This window comes from Labrus mixtus, chromosome 21 (genome assembly GCF_963584025.1).
Source record: "Labrus mixtus chromosome 21, fLabMix1.1, whole genome shotgun sequence".
In the NCBI taxonomy this organism is placed as follows: domain Eukaryota; kingdom Metazoa; phylum Chordata; class Actinopteri; order Labriformes; family Labridae; genus Labrus; species Labrus mixtus.
In genome coordinates this window covers 4272032-4290063 of record NC_083632.1, presented here as the reverse complement: position 1 = coordinate 4290063, position 18032 = coordinate 4272032, and the positions used below count along the sequence as shown (strand labels likewise).

The 18032-nt window shown below is 40.4% G+C and overlaps 1 protein-coding gene across 3 annotated transcripts in view; it reads left to right on the top strand.

Moving 5' to 3' along the window:
- The first annotated feature begins 759 nt into the window (after positions 1 to 759).
- The window catches only part of LOC132954960 (leucine zipper putative tumor suppressor 2 homolog), a 40077-nt gene continuing 22804 nt past the window's right edge, over positions 760 to 18032 (top strand). The window contains exons 1-2 of one of the 3 annotated variants that reach the window (XM_061027523.1): positions 760 to 1001; positions 16120 to 16238. The gene's annotated coding sequence lies outside the window, so the exon portion shown is untranslated. The remainder of the gene's footprint in view (positions 1002 to 16119; positions 16239 to 18032) is intronic. The other 2 variants (XM_061027519.1, XM_061027522.1) reach the window with 2 other exon arrangements.

Here is an 18032-nt window from a genome sequence, read left to right as displayed (position 1 = left end):
TAACCTCCTGGTCCATGTAGAGAAATTGGTCTTGTATTCAAGTGCTATATACATATTCAACTGCCTCTACAGTATAATAATATAACAATTAAAAATAAATATACCCCACATGAAAACAGAGAAGCAGGTACCAATGACAAACAAATGTAATTATGTAATGTACATTTCCCATCTTGCACATGTTCTGCGTTAAAACCAACATCAATCAATCATTATTTGTATAGCGCCAATTCCAAGTGTTATCTCGAGATGCTTTACAAAAGAGCATATGGGATACATGAATAAAGATAAAATTTTGTTGTGTTATACTGAGATTATTTCCAGAAAGCAGCAGAATAATGGCTGTCTTTAGGTTTCCCTGACAAATACTGGCGGTAAGAATATTTAACAATTACCTTTAGCCTATAACTGGGATTTTGACAACTTAATTTTTGCTTTGAGGCATTGTGTTGTACTAATATTTATGTTTTACTATGCATAATTGTAGAAACAATAATAATTTTTCCTCCCAAGGTGAATTATTGAGATAAAATCAGTCAACACAATATTTGTTTTTCTTCATAATATTTTATATTTTTTTCCTTTCTAACAAAAAAATATGATATGATATGGAAAAGGTCAATGCTAATCTTTAATTTCTCAAAATAATCAAAGGGTTAACGTCCCAAAGAGAGTGATTTGAATGTATTACCTTATTTTGAAAAGCATTAACCGGATGCAGCCTTTAATTTGCAGCCAGCTTACCTCCTGTCTCTAAACACGAGCACCGCCTGTTCTTCAGCTCTCTTACAACAACAAACGCGCTCTCATCGGTTGGACGAGATGCAGACTAGAGACGGAAATACATTAAACATGTAGTTTTCTCAACTTACACCTCGTTAAATTGCACATTTGTGGATAAGACGACTTAAAAACGGACAACAAACACCAGGTCGCATTCAGAATTTCTCTGCAGACTTTACAGAGAAGCTGCTGTCCCGGAGCTACTCCAACGATACATGGTAAGTTCAGCTTTTAATGGATTCATACTCTAACTATTACACAGAAATTACGTCATAATGTAATGATTTTATTAATGTTGTAGCTGTTGACTTACATGCATGTTTTGCAAGTTTAGATAAACTTCAAAATAAGGGGAAAAAAAAAAATCAACTTCATACATCAGTACTGTGGAGGACCAGATCTGACAGAAGTATAAATAAATAAATGTAGAAGTAAATAAATATGGAAATAAATAACTGTGCAAATAAATAAATGTGGAAATAAATAAATGTAGAAATAAATTTAAGACAGTTAATTATTTATGTCCCATTTATTTACCAGTTTTTATTTATTTATTCACTCATTTATTTATTTATTTATTTATTCTTTTATTTATTTATTCCAGTATTTATTTATACATTTATTTATTTATTTATACTTCTGTCAGATCTCGTCCTCCATACAGTACAGGTGTGTTAACGATAAATTAATCATTCAGAGATTACCTCCCATTGTTAAAACACATTTAGAGGAGAGAATTTAAGCGTAGTTTTTCCCCTTTAAAAAAGTCCTTCTTTATGTGCAAATGCCACCATGACACATTTTGAGTCTTTCATGTCCACCTCAGTTCTCTTCTTTATCAAACATGTGTTTCAGACCTCTCAGGTTGAGTTGCTTCAGTCATAACAAAGTGCCTCCTACAGAAACTACAGCCGGACTCATTTCCTGCGCCGACCTCAGCTTTAATCCAGATCATAAATAAACAATTTCCTTTTTAAAAGACCCACCATCCGACTCCTCAAAACAAATCATACTGCTGCTATCTTATCTCTTTTTGGAAACACAGGCCTGCATATACTGCTCTGAGAATGTAAGACATTACTGCTTTCCAAGAAGTTTGTTGTTTTTATCATCTTAAGTCAAGTTTTAGACACTTAGAGGAAAGATGCCACTGATTTGGGACAGATATTTTTCTGATAAAGGGACGTTTGTTCAGGGTTGGTCAGCTTGTTTTGCTGTAAATCACACATTTTAACCGTAGCCTGATTTTGAACTAAAAAAAAAAATAGGTCCTTGCCGTATTTCCAAATGAAGTGCTAACTTTGTAAATGAGATAAAAATGATATATGCCAAAAAAAGAGGTTTATGTCCTTCTGCTCTGCCAGAAAGTATGAACGCATGAACCTGATTTTTTTTCATTTTCTGGTGCAAGAACTCACAAGAATCAGACGTATGCCCCTGTTGTGTCTGGGTACAGTGTCCGATTTCACATCAGTGACAACACAAATCTATTCATGATCTATATTTCATAGCTTGTGCATTTAGAAAAAAGTGGTTCCCCCTCATGAGTACAATGGACGACATGCCTTTCGGGTACAGCAGTAACATATGTGAATTCTTAAAATGAATTGCATTCCCCATCTAATGCCGTCTGAAACCACTTTTGGCCAGACACAGAGGCACTTTCACATCGCCAGGTGCACTGTGGGAGCAGAGTTTCTCTTTTTTTTTAACAAACGAGAAACAAGAGAACACAGACACAAGTTTGCAAACTACTGGTGCATATACATTGGATTTCTATTAGGGGGGATTTGTGGGGCATATGTGCACCAGAGCTCGCCTCTGTGGTGCATTTCAGACCAAAAATAATCCCCATGTGTGCTCATTTAAGTAAGAAAAGCACCCTTACTACTCTTCATGCAGCATCCTCGTCTATAAACACATCCCATACTCGAAAATAAAATGACAAAGAACCAACGTAGGAGATCTCAATTCTTCCCCTGTAATCCTCTAGGATGTCATGTTCAACTTTCCACAGATGAAACACACACAGAGGTCAAACCTCAGCAAGTGGAAGGCCTCACTTTATTTGCATTGATAATTTATCAAGTGATTTTATTAGCACACGGCAAGACTCCCTAAGAGGAACTGCTGTGTCAGCATATCGGGGTGTTAGCAGCCGTGTAGAGACTTCAGAGTGTCCATCCTCTGTCTTTGACATGACGAGAATATTTATAACTCTGCGTGTTTATGGATGGGTTGGTTGGGTTTAGTTCAGCAGCTTTTTGGATCCATTGTTGAATCTATACAGTGCAGAGGTAGGTTTCCTTTTCATAGCAAAAGTATTGTTTTTACCAAATCCTAAGTGAGCTGAAAAGTTGAATATGATTTCAAATATCTCACTAAAGGTCCCAAAATCACATCGGATTTTTGGTAGTGACCTTAAAAGTGATATCTACCTTTTTAAAGTACCACAGCTTAGGGAGTATAAAAATGCCTCCTACCTTTTCAGTCATTTGACAAATACACTTATCTGCTTAAGACAGATGTAGTAAATCAAGAACTTCATACAAACGTCTGGAGAAAAGTTCTCAACTGGTCGTCAAGTCTTTAGGACCCACCACCAACTCCTTAATGAGAAATGGCGACTCAAATTTCAAATGTTTTATAGCATGCGGCAGAAAAAAACAAACGTGGTTCACCTTCCCGCCCAATGAAAGGCGTCTGATCCAACCTTCACCACAGGGTCCTAAGACGCTGACTAGACTCTTCTCCTCTGTCGCCCCCCGGTGGTGGAACGAACTTCCAAACTCCATTTGATCTGCAGAGTCCCTCTGCACCTTTAAGTAAAAGCTAAAGACCCAGCTCTGTCATGAATACCTACTAACTTAATGATGATGGTCTCCATATTATTGGTGATGATGATGGTAATGACGATGGTTTTTGTTTGATAACGATGACTTATAAGATGGTTTCTATACTGATTAGAGCTCTCAAGAACTGCCCTCAATGTTGTGCTTTGCCTCTGGTCACTTCCTGTCAGCACCTGTGTGTCCAATCAGACTCAAAGCTGATCGTTTGCTCTTACTGACATTGTTCCCTTTTTTTCTAGATCCTTGCTTGTGTTGTTCTTACTCTCTGATGTACGTCGCTTTGGATAAAAGAGTCTGCTAAGTGAATTGTAGAATTTAAGAACATGGTTAAATAACGCTTCATAGACTTTTTGACCCATAGAAAACTGCCCTGCCATCCACTTTTGGGTCCCAAGCCACCAGTTGAGAACCACTGCTCCAAAGAACCAAAGTATTGTCAAATATTTCCAGATTGATCAGTCTTGAAACTTAAAGGTTTACTGTAGCTGAGAGACATGAATACAAAAACTGATCCTTTAACATTGGTGTCAAACTGTCATCACCTGTTTGTTATGTTTCTCTCACCATCATCATCGTCATTATAAACTGCTTTCTACTTTGTCTTTTGAACCCCTGTTTTGTTTGAGTTGGCGGGCCTGAGATGGTATCTCTGGACCGCTCCCTCTTTGTGTCCTCTTATTCATGATGGCAAATATGTACATACCCCTCTGGCCTTGAGCTAAGGCCTTTATCAGCAAAGGCTTTTCACAGGAAGCCCTTTGTCTTGTGATCATTTCTGAAGGAGTTGTTGTCAAAGTTGGTCTTTGAGGTACAGCCTTGAGGTTCAGGGTGTGCTGACTGTTGCAAATCGCACATTAGCTGTGTTGGGAGAAACAGTCTCCACAAAAGAAGTCCACAAAGCCAGTCTCAACTTTGACTCTATAACTTTGTGTTCTCGTCCAGCCTGATTGAGGCTGAACATAAAAGTGAACATTGGTTAGTTTCCAGATGATAAGAAAGATGAGTTGGAACATAATAGATAATAGATAGATAAGTGTTTTCTGTAATTGATCCCTCTCTTGCCCTGCAGCTTTGAATTTTGCCCTTGAGCTGTTTGCTGAAGATCATGTCTCTCCTTTCTTTGTGTTTGGTTACACAAACCGTCTCCTTGAAAAACAAATAGAAAGAGACACAGAATCACGGGGGGGGGGAGGCGTTGTAGCTGTCAGGCATCATGAAGACCGTGTTGTGTTTTTTCGTTCTCCTGAGGGTACATCGTCATCTCTGATGGGAAGCCCGTCGACTATTTGTTTATGTAGTGTCCCACTGTGTTGAGTTTGCCCTCCTGTCACTAGCTGCTTAGTTTAACTAGCGATGTTGTACTCTTTCCCACACCGCAGGATTTTAAAAACAGCTTGAAGTAATGACTTTGTGACTCTAAGCTGCTTTTCAAACAATGTAATGTGACGCAATAAACTCCAGGCTTCTGTGTCTTGTTTAGTTTTCAGGCGACATCATTTATTAAAGACATCTCTCAAGAGCCTTAAATTATACCTTAAGGCTCCTCGTGGTGTGTTGTGCTAAAGGGACGATTTGCTTTATGTCAGTTTGTCTTCGTATCGGGATTACATGGTCCACTTAGCAAACTGCTGGTTGCTGACGTTTCACAGCACGCTGTTTAAAAGTCGACGAGCTGAATCCTCAACACATGCAGGTTGTTGACAAAACAGAGTGAGCTCTGTTGGCCTTCTCAGTCAGTCCTCCTGTTCCTCCTTTAGTGAATAATCGAAGGAGATGTCGCTCTCTTACGTTTCTGTTTCGATCTGTTTTCTCACTTTTACACGGTCATTCAGCTCAGATTTGATTTAGTTGTCGATCACAAAAAATCTGTTTTTTTTTTGTAAACACAGTTTGACTTTTTGTCTGCTGGGAACATGTCCTTCAAGTAAAATCTCCTGCTTAACTTGTCAACCCAAATATGTGACTTAAACTGATTTTTATACCTTCCAGTTTGTGAATCATAACATAAGAATCAAAGTTTAAACTTTACGTGTTTATTTAGTTATTTTCTTAGATCTAGACCGAACACTAAAACCAAGCTGATTAAGAAAGGTTATCAGGATAAACCAAATGATGGTTATTACAAACTAGAGGCTTGAGGGGGGGGGGGGAGATAGGGTCACTGAGTAAAAAATCCTGAACACTTCTTTTCACTTCATAATGGATTCTGAAGTTTGTTTCCCTAAGCTGTAACATGGCCCGGGCCGGTCAGACCACAAAACAAACATTTAAAGAGTTCTCTCTCTGACAAGCAAACACACTCATGTTTATTATATTCAGTGTTTCCCACCAAATACACCAGTGAGTGCATGTTAACTCTTGAGACCTTACAAATCTGTTGGAGACATTTTGTTTTTCTTAAGTAAAACTTGATCTCGGCTGGCTTGAAAAACATTGTACACACACATCCAGCCGTCGTCTTCCTTTCAGTCAGTGTTTGGAGACGTGATGCTGCAGGATCTTATTTGTTGGGGTGTCACCAACATCAGCTGTAAGTTGAAAAAAGGTGGAATAGCATGATACCAAAGGGTCATATATACATTGTAAGGTTTCAATTGGGGGGGGGGGGGGGGGGGTTATGCCTTTATTGGATAGGACAGTGGATAGAGAAGGAAATTTAGCAGAGAGAGAGAGTTGAAAATGAGATGAGAAAGGAGCCACAGGTCGGACTCAAACCCAGGCCATGCACTGCTTGGTGGCTGTAATGTTACATTATTATGGCCCAAATCTTTGTTGTCTTATATGATAGTAAACTAAAATCTGAAATGGCTTCAGATCGTTGGTTGAAAGAAATGACCGACCTCCTCTAAAGACAGAGGGCTTGAGATCGTCTGGTCTCTCGTAGATCGGTTTGATTTTCTAAGTCAGATCTGAGTTTCTGTGCACAGCTGGACTGCACAGCTGTCTGAGGGCAGTAAGAGGCAGGGCTTGGACTTTCGGAGACTCCTGAATCCTGAGCTTGGGAACAGTCAGGACTCCGTTATCTCTTTTTTGTTTTGGTCTAATCTCTAACCAGTCTGCTCTTTGTGTCCTGACCTGAGCAGGTGACGTCTGTGATTATCTTTAAAGAATATGGAGGATTGAAAGTATTAAGAGGATTTAGCAGCAGATGTGTCACACACACACACACACACACACACAAACACACACACAGAAGGCCTCCCACTTAGTTACTTTGGCATGTGATTTCTGCTTTGTCACTATTAACAGGTGAAGAGCACAGAGGTCATGAATATGCAGACGTCAGCTACATTTCCATTTGTTGTCACCTCCTTTCCTGGCACTTTTACTTATGGCCCAGTTTCAATGTAAATAGACCATCATGGTACCAAGACAACCACAATCCATATTTTCAAATGTTAGACTTTCTCATGCCAGACCTCAGCCGTGTGTTCCTCCAACTCTCCAGCCAAAAGTTTTTTCCTTTTCAGAGAGCTCACTGGAAACTGGTTCGACTTTGAATCCAAGTCCATTTAGAATTTATAATGCTTATTTTCCAGTGCAATCATTTATGTCAAACATTTCTCCATCTCAAGACAGAAACCAATACAAACACTGCACAGAATGACAACGTTAGGAGTCGGTTCATTGAGATGCATAGCTAGAGGTAATAACGATGCATTCACGTGCTTCAAGGATTGTCTGATTTCCAGAGTTAGACATTTTTAAACTGATTTTTTTTTTTAGGCCATGTTTGCCTATTTTGGAGAGGACAGCCAATGAGAGACAGGAAATGACGGGAGAAGAGAGTTGGGGATGACATACAAACAAAGACCTTTTCCTGGATTTTTTTGTCTTCATGTGTCTCGATCCAAAAATCAAAACATCAGGAAGCTGTATCCCTTTATTTGGAATATTTAGAATTTCATTTTATCGCATTCTTTTTTTTTTTTTTTTTTTTTTTTTTACTTGACGTATATCAAAATGCACTTAAAACAACGGGCATCAAAAAACATTGACTGTCTGGATCTACTTTGGCATTTGAAGAGAGCAGAGTTGTGCAAAGTGTGACCCCTGCTTTGTGTCAAGAGGATGACACACAGCAGTGTCATCATTTTGCCCTTCAGCCCACCAGGCTGGAGTGTGCTCCTAAAAAAAAAAAAACAGATTACTCATAACGTTCAGAAAATTCAAGACTGTTTCAAAACTGAATATGGTGGAAAGTGGAAATGACACAACCAGTGTTTCTTATTTTATTTTACGAACAGTTCAGTGTTTGTCACATGAATACTTACGAAGTACCATTCTCCCTTTTAATTTAAAGTTTGGGAAATAGAGATTGAACCTCCTCTTGTCTGTCAATCACTGCTGATCTTCTACAACCTCATTCATCAAGTTTTTATTTCTCCCATGGTCTCTTTTCCCCTGAGAATCGACCCACGTTGCTGCATCCTTTCCTTTTGAGAATAAGTCCCGAGGATCTGCTGCACGGCTGATTGGATTTACAGTTTTACAAACATCCCCTGATAAGATGCCAGAGCAGCATCACAGCAAAGTCACCGTCGTTATCATCACCATCATCATCACTTAGTGACTGTGTTCTTGGCATTGGAGGAAACTCGGCTTATCAAGCTTGACAAGTGAATTTGTACGTTTTGTTGCTTATAATGTAACGTCTGCATCTTCCTGTGGGTAATCACTGGAAGAGAATTATTCCAACACTGGAGATATTGGACTGTCGCTGTCATTAGGTGGTAAAAATATGTGCATTTACTTGTATGTGCTGCAACAACCAGCCTAATTTAGTTGCTAAATATTAACATTATGTATCAGCCTTGTAAATAGCTTGGCAGTAATTTTGTCTTTTTGGGAATAAGGGCAAAAACTGTGACATTTCTGCATGTTAACGTGACTATTGTGAGCATGTCGGCATGCAGATGTTTCCATTAAGCACGGCGCACTAATGTGACCAAACAGCCTTCACATTGATCAAGTCTCCCTCTGCTTAATGAAAAGAGAAGCACGGTGTAACTGCTCGGATACCGTGGGATCACACGTCAGGCTTATTCAACAGATGTGGGCACATTTAGTCATGTTCGGACCGCGTGCCAAGTCGGAGCTTTAAGTAATTTGTACCGAGGGAGCACTCTACATGGCATTGCAGACTTGTGTTGCATCATTTTGCGGCCACTTGAGGATGATTACGTGCTCAGAGGAGAGGAGTGGAAAAACAACATGCCCTTTTCCCGTGAGCAGTTGTGATTGCGGTCGTGGTTAAAGTGTGATCCTGACATTCACAGCTGCTGCTGGGATGCTGAGTGACGGCCTGGAGACTCTCCGACTCCTGTTGAATCTTTTTAAACATTTCCTGGTTGAAGTCACACTTTTTCTCCTCTCTCTCTTTCTCTCACACTCTCTTCTACTCGTTTTTTTTCCCCCACCCACTTACTCTTCAGCTGTGTCAACCGCCCGCTGTCACCCATCTCACACCATCCGACTTTGGTGTAGCCCACAGCCACAATCACAGACTGAGGTCAGGACCAGAAGAAACACAAGAAACTACCAAACAGGTCATTTGTTTGAGATAGACTTATTGTTTTTAAGGGGCTTCCCCCCCCCCCAAACTAAGAATGCACATTTCCAGTTCATTTGAAGCACATAAAGTCAGGTTCTGAATGCTTGACTGCTCCAAGAAACAACCTCCAATGTGGAAAAATAAAGAAGCCAAGGTGGAAGTGTCCACTTGAGGCTGACTCCAAAAGTCCCATTAACACTCATGTTACAATAACCATGTTGACAACATAAATAAACATGTTTACAACCTGGTACTAAAAAACAATTTGATATCAATTGCTAATTTTTTTTTTTACTGCTACACAGTGAACCAGGGTGTGAAGTTTTTTAAAAGTCATGTCTTTTCATTAAATTAAGCAAAGACATTGACATACATTTTGAATAATTAGGGGCGGGCTGAGTTGACTCACATGTGAGCGTGTATCAGCTGTTTGCCTCCCTCAACCCCAATTCTTTTCCTGTTGCTCGGTTGACCTTAAATCAATTGGAGGAAGCATTTCCAACATGGTGGCCGACATCGTTTGGCTTCAAAACTCAGCTTCAGAAAACCAATGGGTGACGTCACCGATACTACGTCCATGTTTTATACACAGCAAAATCAGCACACTCAAATGAACACTATCAGAGTTAATATAAACACTTTTAAAGTGTCTATATGGGTCCACACCACAAAGTGTTAATTTAACTCTTTTTTGAGAGTTGGTACCTCAACACTAACTAAGTGTTACTATTGACTCTTTTTGGAGTTAACATTTAACACCAGGTAACACTAACCAGTGTCACTTTTGCTCAACGCTGCAATGTAGTGTTAGAAATTCACTCTTTCAGAGTATCTTTTTTAACTCTTAAAAGTGTTACCCCCATATTAACACTGTGAGGTGTAAACATTGCTTTAATGAATTACTTGAAAAAAATACACTCACAAAGCTCATGTTTGATTAAAAAACATTTATTTTAAAACATGTGCACCACATAATCGTTTAAAACACTTTATAAAACATACAGCAATATGAGACAATGTATGCTCTCTCATTTTCATTACAATATTACTTATCAGTCTGGAAATGAGGCCTGGAAGCTCACGTAAGCCATACAGTCTATGGACTACTCGCTTCTTGACTGACATTTAATAGAGCTATGTTTGGCTCTCTAAATCGATAGATTGGCCATCTTTATGAAAAATAGATACCTTAAGCACAGCAATTACACTCGACTTAAATCTTCTCAGCTCCAGTGTCTTTCTTCAACTCTTCTTCACTTGCCCTCATGTCCTCCTTCATCTCACTTCCAGGTTCCTGGTTTTTCCTCGTCAGGTTTTCAAATGTGGTCAAATACCAGACTTAAAAACTCCTGACTCGGTGTAAAATCTCATCCTTTGTCCTTGTGTTTTTCCTAAAGTTTAGAGCACAGAAATCAGCTTGAATGCTGTTTTTATTGGAGGATCTCCAGGAGCGGTCCTGTCTTAAATCAATCTCAATTTATTGATTTAACTGTCTGGATTCTTTTCTTTTCTCCTCTCCTCTCGGTTTAGTTTTCCTGCAGTCAGAGGTAAAGCTTGTAAGTGGGCCGAACCCTCCCCGAGGTTGCTTGTTTGGATATTTTTAAATACATTTCTCCTCCTTCCTCTGTGTGATTTGTGGCCTGATTATCTCCTGCTGGGAAACCAAGAGACGGATGGCTCACAAACACACTCTGTGTTAAACACACACGCTCAGAATGAAGAAAAAAAAACCATGACTTCTCAAACAGCCATTCCTGGAGGGAAGGTTTATGGTGAGGAGGCTGATGGCGTAGAGGTGGGAGGCGGTGATCACGGAGAGGTGAAGAGGTGGCTGAGAAGAATGAGGGTGCAGATCAGAAGCTATGTGGTAGGTGGGATGCACGGCTGGGCAGTCGCTGCGTCACAGCGTTGCATAAGGCCTAACGCAGGCAGAGAGGAAATGGATCTGAAGTAATTAGCGTGGTCCTGCCTGGGCACTTAGAGAGGGCGAGATGTTAAGCATTCAAACAATGTGCAGTCCATCCGTTTATCAACATTGCACAGAACAGTCAAAGCTGCCTGTTGTTGAATTTCCTGCTTTCACTTTTTATCATCATGTTGACAGACAAACCTGCTGTATACAGTTTACTGTAGGGCTGGACAATTCATCGAAAACTCATCGAAAATTCGGTGGTTCTAGACCACTTTTACTGAGGGGGCCAAACTGGGGCCTGTTGTTTTGTCAGAGGGGAACATTAAACCCAGGTCAAAAATAGACAAAGATAATCACTTTTAAATATAAATATTATGCCAAATAATATCGCATATCATAAAATACCATGATTTAAATTTGTTTCAGTATTTAATACTAGATTGTGAGTTCGGTTGTTGAGTTACTGTGTATGTGTTATGAGGGGGGGTTCTTCCTTTTGGAGGGGTGGCCACAGGGGGGGACCAAGCTCAGTGTTACAGGGGCACTGGCCCCTGTTGGCCCCTGCCTAGAACCGCCCATGCTTGACGACACGTCCAATCCGCGACATGGAAGCAACGTGCGTCGTTTTGGACACATTTTGTTCAAGAAGTTCAAGTTATGGGTTTTCTACTGTTTTCGAGAAGTGCGTTTCTACTTATCCTTTCAAGCGATGCTTTGATTTCAGTTCCAAATATTCCCTAAATAACCACAAAATAGTTGATCAGATATGCACTCTTAATTAGAAACAAGATCCCAGCTTTAATAGTTGAGCATATTTACAGTAGGGAGCGTGTCGGTGAACTACGAGGGCAAAAAAACCCAAAACTAAATAATCGATCATCGAGGTCAAATGTTCAATTAGTCGTGATATTGATTCGAGGTCATATCGCTCAGCCCTAGTTTACATGAAGGTTGCCCTTTATTTACAGATAAACAAACATAAAAGTCTGGTTCTGCTCGAGGTTTCTGCCTGTCAACAAGAGGTTTTTCCTCCCCACTGTGACTTTCCTTAAAGTTGCTTAGTGCTGTGATCACGGTGGATTAATGTTGTCTTTGTAAATTATATAACAAAGAGAACAATCAAGACATTTTATTATAAGTTGTTCCAGAAAACACCTTCTCTTTACAGCTGCACATTCCTGGTCCTCGTTTCCTCCTCATCCTCACTGCTCAACACTAAAGAAATGGAGGAAGTTATTTTCTCTGTAGTTTTTGTAATGTGGGTGGATGTTTGAGGTTTGGCCTGATTTGGTTCTAAATGAAAACGTCAGAGGAAAGAAAACAGAGAGTTTGTGCTCTTTAAGATGGAATGTGATGCTCTCTACATAAGAGACATGTTCTCTCTGTCCCAACCAGTTTTCCCAGAAGCCTCGCTACCCATGGTCTGGTCGTTTTAAATACTTTAAAATTAAAAGCTGTATGGTTTTTAGTTTGCCTGAACACATTTCTAGACATATCCTGAAGTTGTTTTTTTGACATTATACTCTTCTGATTTACACCAAAAATATGACCATGCATCTGTAAGAAGGCAATGAATGAATGACTTGGTACAGAAACAGTTATCAGGGTTCATTGTTATCAACTCATCTGTTTACTTGATGTCCCTTTTTAAACTGGAACACTTCCCTGTTTTTCTGAACGGCCTTTGTTCAGGGTGTGTTGGATCGAGCGTCTCTCGCAGGGTTTCTATTAACTCGTCTGCAACCTTTGGCAAACGGCTGAACATAAGAATAATAAACCTGAGGGCTGTGTGGTGGCTGTGTTTTGATAGGGAGGAAGTGGGCCGCCACCCTGTTCCTTAATAGGCCACTGGCTTCAGTGAGAGTGTGTGTGTGTGTGTGTTTGGGGAGCCTGAAAGCCATGAAGAGACCAAACCTCATTTATCTTAATTTCGTCTTCTCTTCAACTCTTCCCTTCCAAAAAGGTATCCAAAAGTATTCCGTATTACAAAAGTATTTTGTTTGTATTTCAGTCGTCTCTGCACGTGTCCTGTGTGTTGTGAAACCTCAGGTCGTCTACACTCACCATAACAATCCCTGTAATTAGACATTCATTATTTGTTATCCTTGATAATTAAAGTCTTTATATGTGATGTTTCACACTTAAATGTAATATAAATCAAGTATCTCCTCTGAAAATAACTCTGTGAGTCATGACTGCCTACAATGGGTGTAACACCCGAGTCCCACTGTCTGTGATGTTTTCAGAGTTTTCAGAGTCCTATCTTCACTTTGTTTACATCGCCCGGACGGCCGACTCCTCCCCTCGTGTATAAAAGTTGTTTAATTGAGGGACTAGAGAAAAGAAGAATAACATACTGTACTCACTGCTTAACTGTGTTTCTAGATCACGCTCATTTCAGGTAAATTTACATGCAGTGTGAAGATACGAGCGTAATAAAGATCGCTAGCATTAGCATGCTAACACAACAATGCACCGCGAGTTGTTTTGGTTTCATGCTGGTGCTCAAGGGCGACATCTGCTGGATCAAAAAAAAATCGCATATAAAGCCTTTAAAGTAACCACGACTCTAAAGTGATGACTAACAGCTGTGACAAAGACGTGTTGTGATAGATTCAGAGGATTAATCTTACTCTGAGGGACACTGATCAGGTGACCTGCTCCGACTCCCGACGACACGTCTTAACCTTCAATGGTTACCTCTTTCGCCCTCCTGCCCCCCCTTCTGTTTGGTCCTCCTTTAATGAGGATTATCCCCCTTCAGTGTAATAGCAGGTGAGAGGAGCGGCCCTCTTATGTCAACACCTGTTCATAATCTGTGGGTTGATTGTCCGACTCGAGAACAAACAACTATTAAGGTGTTACTCTGCCAGACTCGACCTATAGGGTTTGCTTTTGTTGCAGTGACACATGAAGCCATCTGGATGGAGGTAGATCTTCCATCTGTCTGTAACATACTCAGCTGACAGTGTGTGAGGAGCAGATGGAGGAGCTGAAGGTTTGCTCAGCTTTTAAGTTAAACCTGCTCAGTAACAGAAAAAACTCTGCTGACAGTTAGAAATCGTTAGGATGAGCAAACATCCTGCTGATAAAACAGGACGCTCAATAATCAGTATCACGACCCCCCCCCCTCCACTCTCACTCTGGGCTCCCTGCACAGTTCACAGATGTTCACAGTTCCAAAATGACACATGTTACATCCTAGGGCTGGGTAATACATCGAGTTTTTAAGATATATCGATATATTTTCAAACAAGATATAGGGTAAGACGATATCGTTAATATCGATATTGTTTAAGTTGCATTAAAATAACGTTCTCGAGGTGCCAGGTCACCTTTTTCTCATCTCACTGATGATGACTGACTGTCTGTCCCTAACCCTGCTCCTCCTCTCTCTCTCTTTTATTGTATTTAAGCAACATTTGTATTTTATAATATTACTTTTTAAATTCACAAACAGGTAGTTTATTTTTCCATGTGTTTTCACTGTTAATAAAATAAATATCGATATATATCGAGTATCGCCATTCAGCTAAACAATATCAAGATATGAGTTTTGGTCCATATCGTCCAGCCCTAGTATATCCTGATCGTTTAGTCAACTAACAATCCAAATGTACTTACCACTGGTCTGATAATTATTTTCCTTTGCTGTTCAAATTTGAAATCATAAACTGTCAGATATTTGCTGGTTGCAGTTTATAAGAGAATCTCTCTTGAACATCTTTAATAGTAGAAGAGTGTTGGGGTTTGGGACTGTTGGTTGGACAAAGGAAACAATTTGGCGATATCACTTTTATTTTAATGTCTGGAGGTGAACTCAAGGTTAAATATTTGAGTTTTTTTAAGTTACTTTTTGGGCATTTTTGTCTTTATTAGACAGGACAGCTGACGAGAGACAGGAAATGTTTGGAGGAGAGAGTTGGGGTTGACGTGGTGCAGCTGAGGGCGGAGGTCGGATTTGAACCCACAGCCACTTCAACTAGGACTATAACCTCTGTACATGGTGTGTGCGACATAACCGCTAAGCCAACGACGCTCCCCTTGTCTCAGTTCAACCGTCTCAAGTTAATCGTGTTGCAAACCCATTTAAAAAAAAAAACAAAAAAAAACATGATTCCATCCTTTAAAGTTTCTTGAAACTGAATAATTCATGCACAGCGTGACTTGGAAATTTGATCTCTCGAGGCTCCTCTAGCAATTAGTCCCATGCCTCTGTTCTGCAGGTATTTATGAAATTCAGTGAGGAAAGGACACCTTGAAAAGTTGGCCTGGAAAAGCGGGCGACTGAAACCTGAATAAATGAAGTTTGTAAAAGTTGTCCGTCCACTTGTGACGGCACCATATGTTGCTCATCATATTAGTCCGTCTTCTGTTAGTATGAGAAGCTTCAGTGTAAGACAATAACAAACTTAAACATTCTCACGACAGCCGGATTATTAATAAATCCCGGCAGAGATAATGACTGTCTGCTCGACTCACCTCTGGCTCTTTTCATAATCTTTTCTCATGCTCCTCTCCTCCACTCCGATGCATTACTTTACCACTAATACATCACTTTTAATGAAATGCAGATGGACTCTTCGCTTCTCTCCAGATGGTGGCAGTGTGCCTCTCACCTTCTTTGTCTTTTTTTGGATGTCTGGCAGAATATCGATTCAAATCTCTTTTATTTACATTTGTCTGAATGGATCCGTCGAACACCGATCAAACTGAATGTGTTCAAACCTCATTTGATTATAGACTTTTTTTTTTTACTTAGAGGACAGTTGTTTAGAGAAATTGGTGCTAGTTTCAGTCGTCCTTCTTGTTGACATGGAAAATCCCCTCCGTCTCAACCTTTCCCCATGTGGAGATGGTTTCTTCTGCTGTTATGACTCAGATTTTCCTCTTTCTCTCCGACTTCTATAAACACACTTGTCACACTTCAGGTTTTCTCTATGTACAGTGGGGTAGTAGTCTCGCTGCTTTTTCAACTGCTGATTCATCAACGTGCACCTTCTTGTTACCCTTCACAGTCGGCGAGGTCGGAGAGGCCGGGAGAGAGTGAGAGAGATCTGTTCATCAGAGTGAGACTCTGGGATGCTCGACGGACCCGTACCGCACGCTTCTCTAAGACCTCCGGAAGCTAAGACAGGTATGATGACAAATCGGAAAAAAAAAAAAGGACACGCACATCCCTCAGTGGATGCTGGATCTAAAAACACAAAGAGGTAGAAGACAAATAAACTAGGTCCACACACCAGGAAGATCCCGTGTGAGTCCTTCCTCTGACTCAAACAGGATCTTCTTGCTGTGCGGATCTTGTTTACTTTTCTTTACGTAATATGATAATTTTTTTTTTTGTAAATAATTTAAAGAAAATGCTGAACAAAGCGGTTCCTTGTTGAAGAAATCAGTGCTTCTCTAATGTTTTCCCGTGTACCCGGCATGTCCGGGGGGGGGGGGGTCGGTCAGCGGAGCTCCTTTCTAAACAGCTCAGCATGTTTTTGGCTGAGGAATCAATTAGTCTTCATCGTTCACAGAGTTTCTAGAGAGAGGAGAGAGACAAATTATTTGCAGAGGTCTCTTCATCTCTTAAAACAAACAGACCTGTTTAAAGCCTTTAAAAAAAAAAAACATGTAATAGGTCAGTTTTGTTTGAAGAATCTGTGTCTCATCAATGCTCTCCTGCGGCCCCAGGATGTCCAGCGAGGGGGCTACGAGCTGAGCTGCCACTAATGTCTTTGTTATTGACGCCATGTTACCATTTTTTGTCAACAATATCCTAATTTTACAAGAATGAAGAGAGTTCACTTTCACATGTTCCTGTAGATTCCACTTTTTTTTGCACAGAGGAAATCCACTTTCAACAGTGCAGCTCAGATGTTTTGTGGTGGAGTGGGCGTGTCCTCCATGTGCAGCATGAACCCACACACTAATTGGCTGATGTTTATCGTTCTGCTGTGTGTCAGGCTGTTTGATCTATTTAAAGCCATCGTTATTTATGTGCATTTTTATCACTATCACACAGGGTCGTATTATCTCCCTGCCCTACTTCCTGATGTGAAACAAGAACTTTAAAGGGGACATGTTATGAAAAATCCACTTCTTCAGTGTTTTTGAACATATATTTGGGTAACCTGAGAGTCTACTGATCCACAAAAATGTGAAATAAACCCATCCAGTCATTTGTGTGTGGTCTGCATAAGTCTTACAACACAGAGGAAAATGCTCCGTTTCAAATCTGCTCTCCTTGTGATGTCACAGTGGGATTCTGGTAAAAAAACAATCCCCTCCCCTCCGCTGGTATCTCCACCCATGGACTCCACCCCCAGCCTAGAACAAAACTTTTGCACAGGTGCGCCGTTTTTATTCTCACTACAGAGGAGTGATGTCTACGGGGAAAACTCAGGGGGCGGGGCTCGTTGCATTTAAAGAGACACACACACCAAAACGGAGCGTTCTGAGAGAGCTGGTTTATACAGGGTCACAAACCTCCTCTGGTGCTTGATTCATGTTATATTTTGACCAAAGCACAGCACAGATGTTTGATTTAGACCACAGGGGGACTGTTTGAAAAGGTGGTGGAGGGGGATAATATGTCCTCTTTAAGTTTGATTTAATGCAGAAATCTTCTTTCATAAAGTTTCTGTTTTAACTTGTGTCACGGTCACATCTCACACTCGAAGCGTTTTCTCGCTCTGTTGCCATTCTGGTTGAGGCTTAATTGTCTTAAAGACTTGGCTGCAGCCTTTTGGTACTCCGGGGGAAGCGTGCATCCCACTCTGTGTGGATGTTTACACATTCCTGCTGTGTGGGAGTCAGCAGCAGATTTTAATCATGGATAGGGGTTTTGCTGTAATTCCAAAACTGGAGGCGTAACCCTAATCTCTTTGGCACATTATACAGTAAATCAGAGTGTGGCTAAGTCGTGTTCCTGCCAACTCAA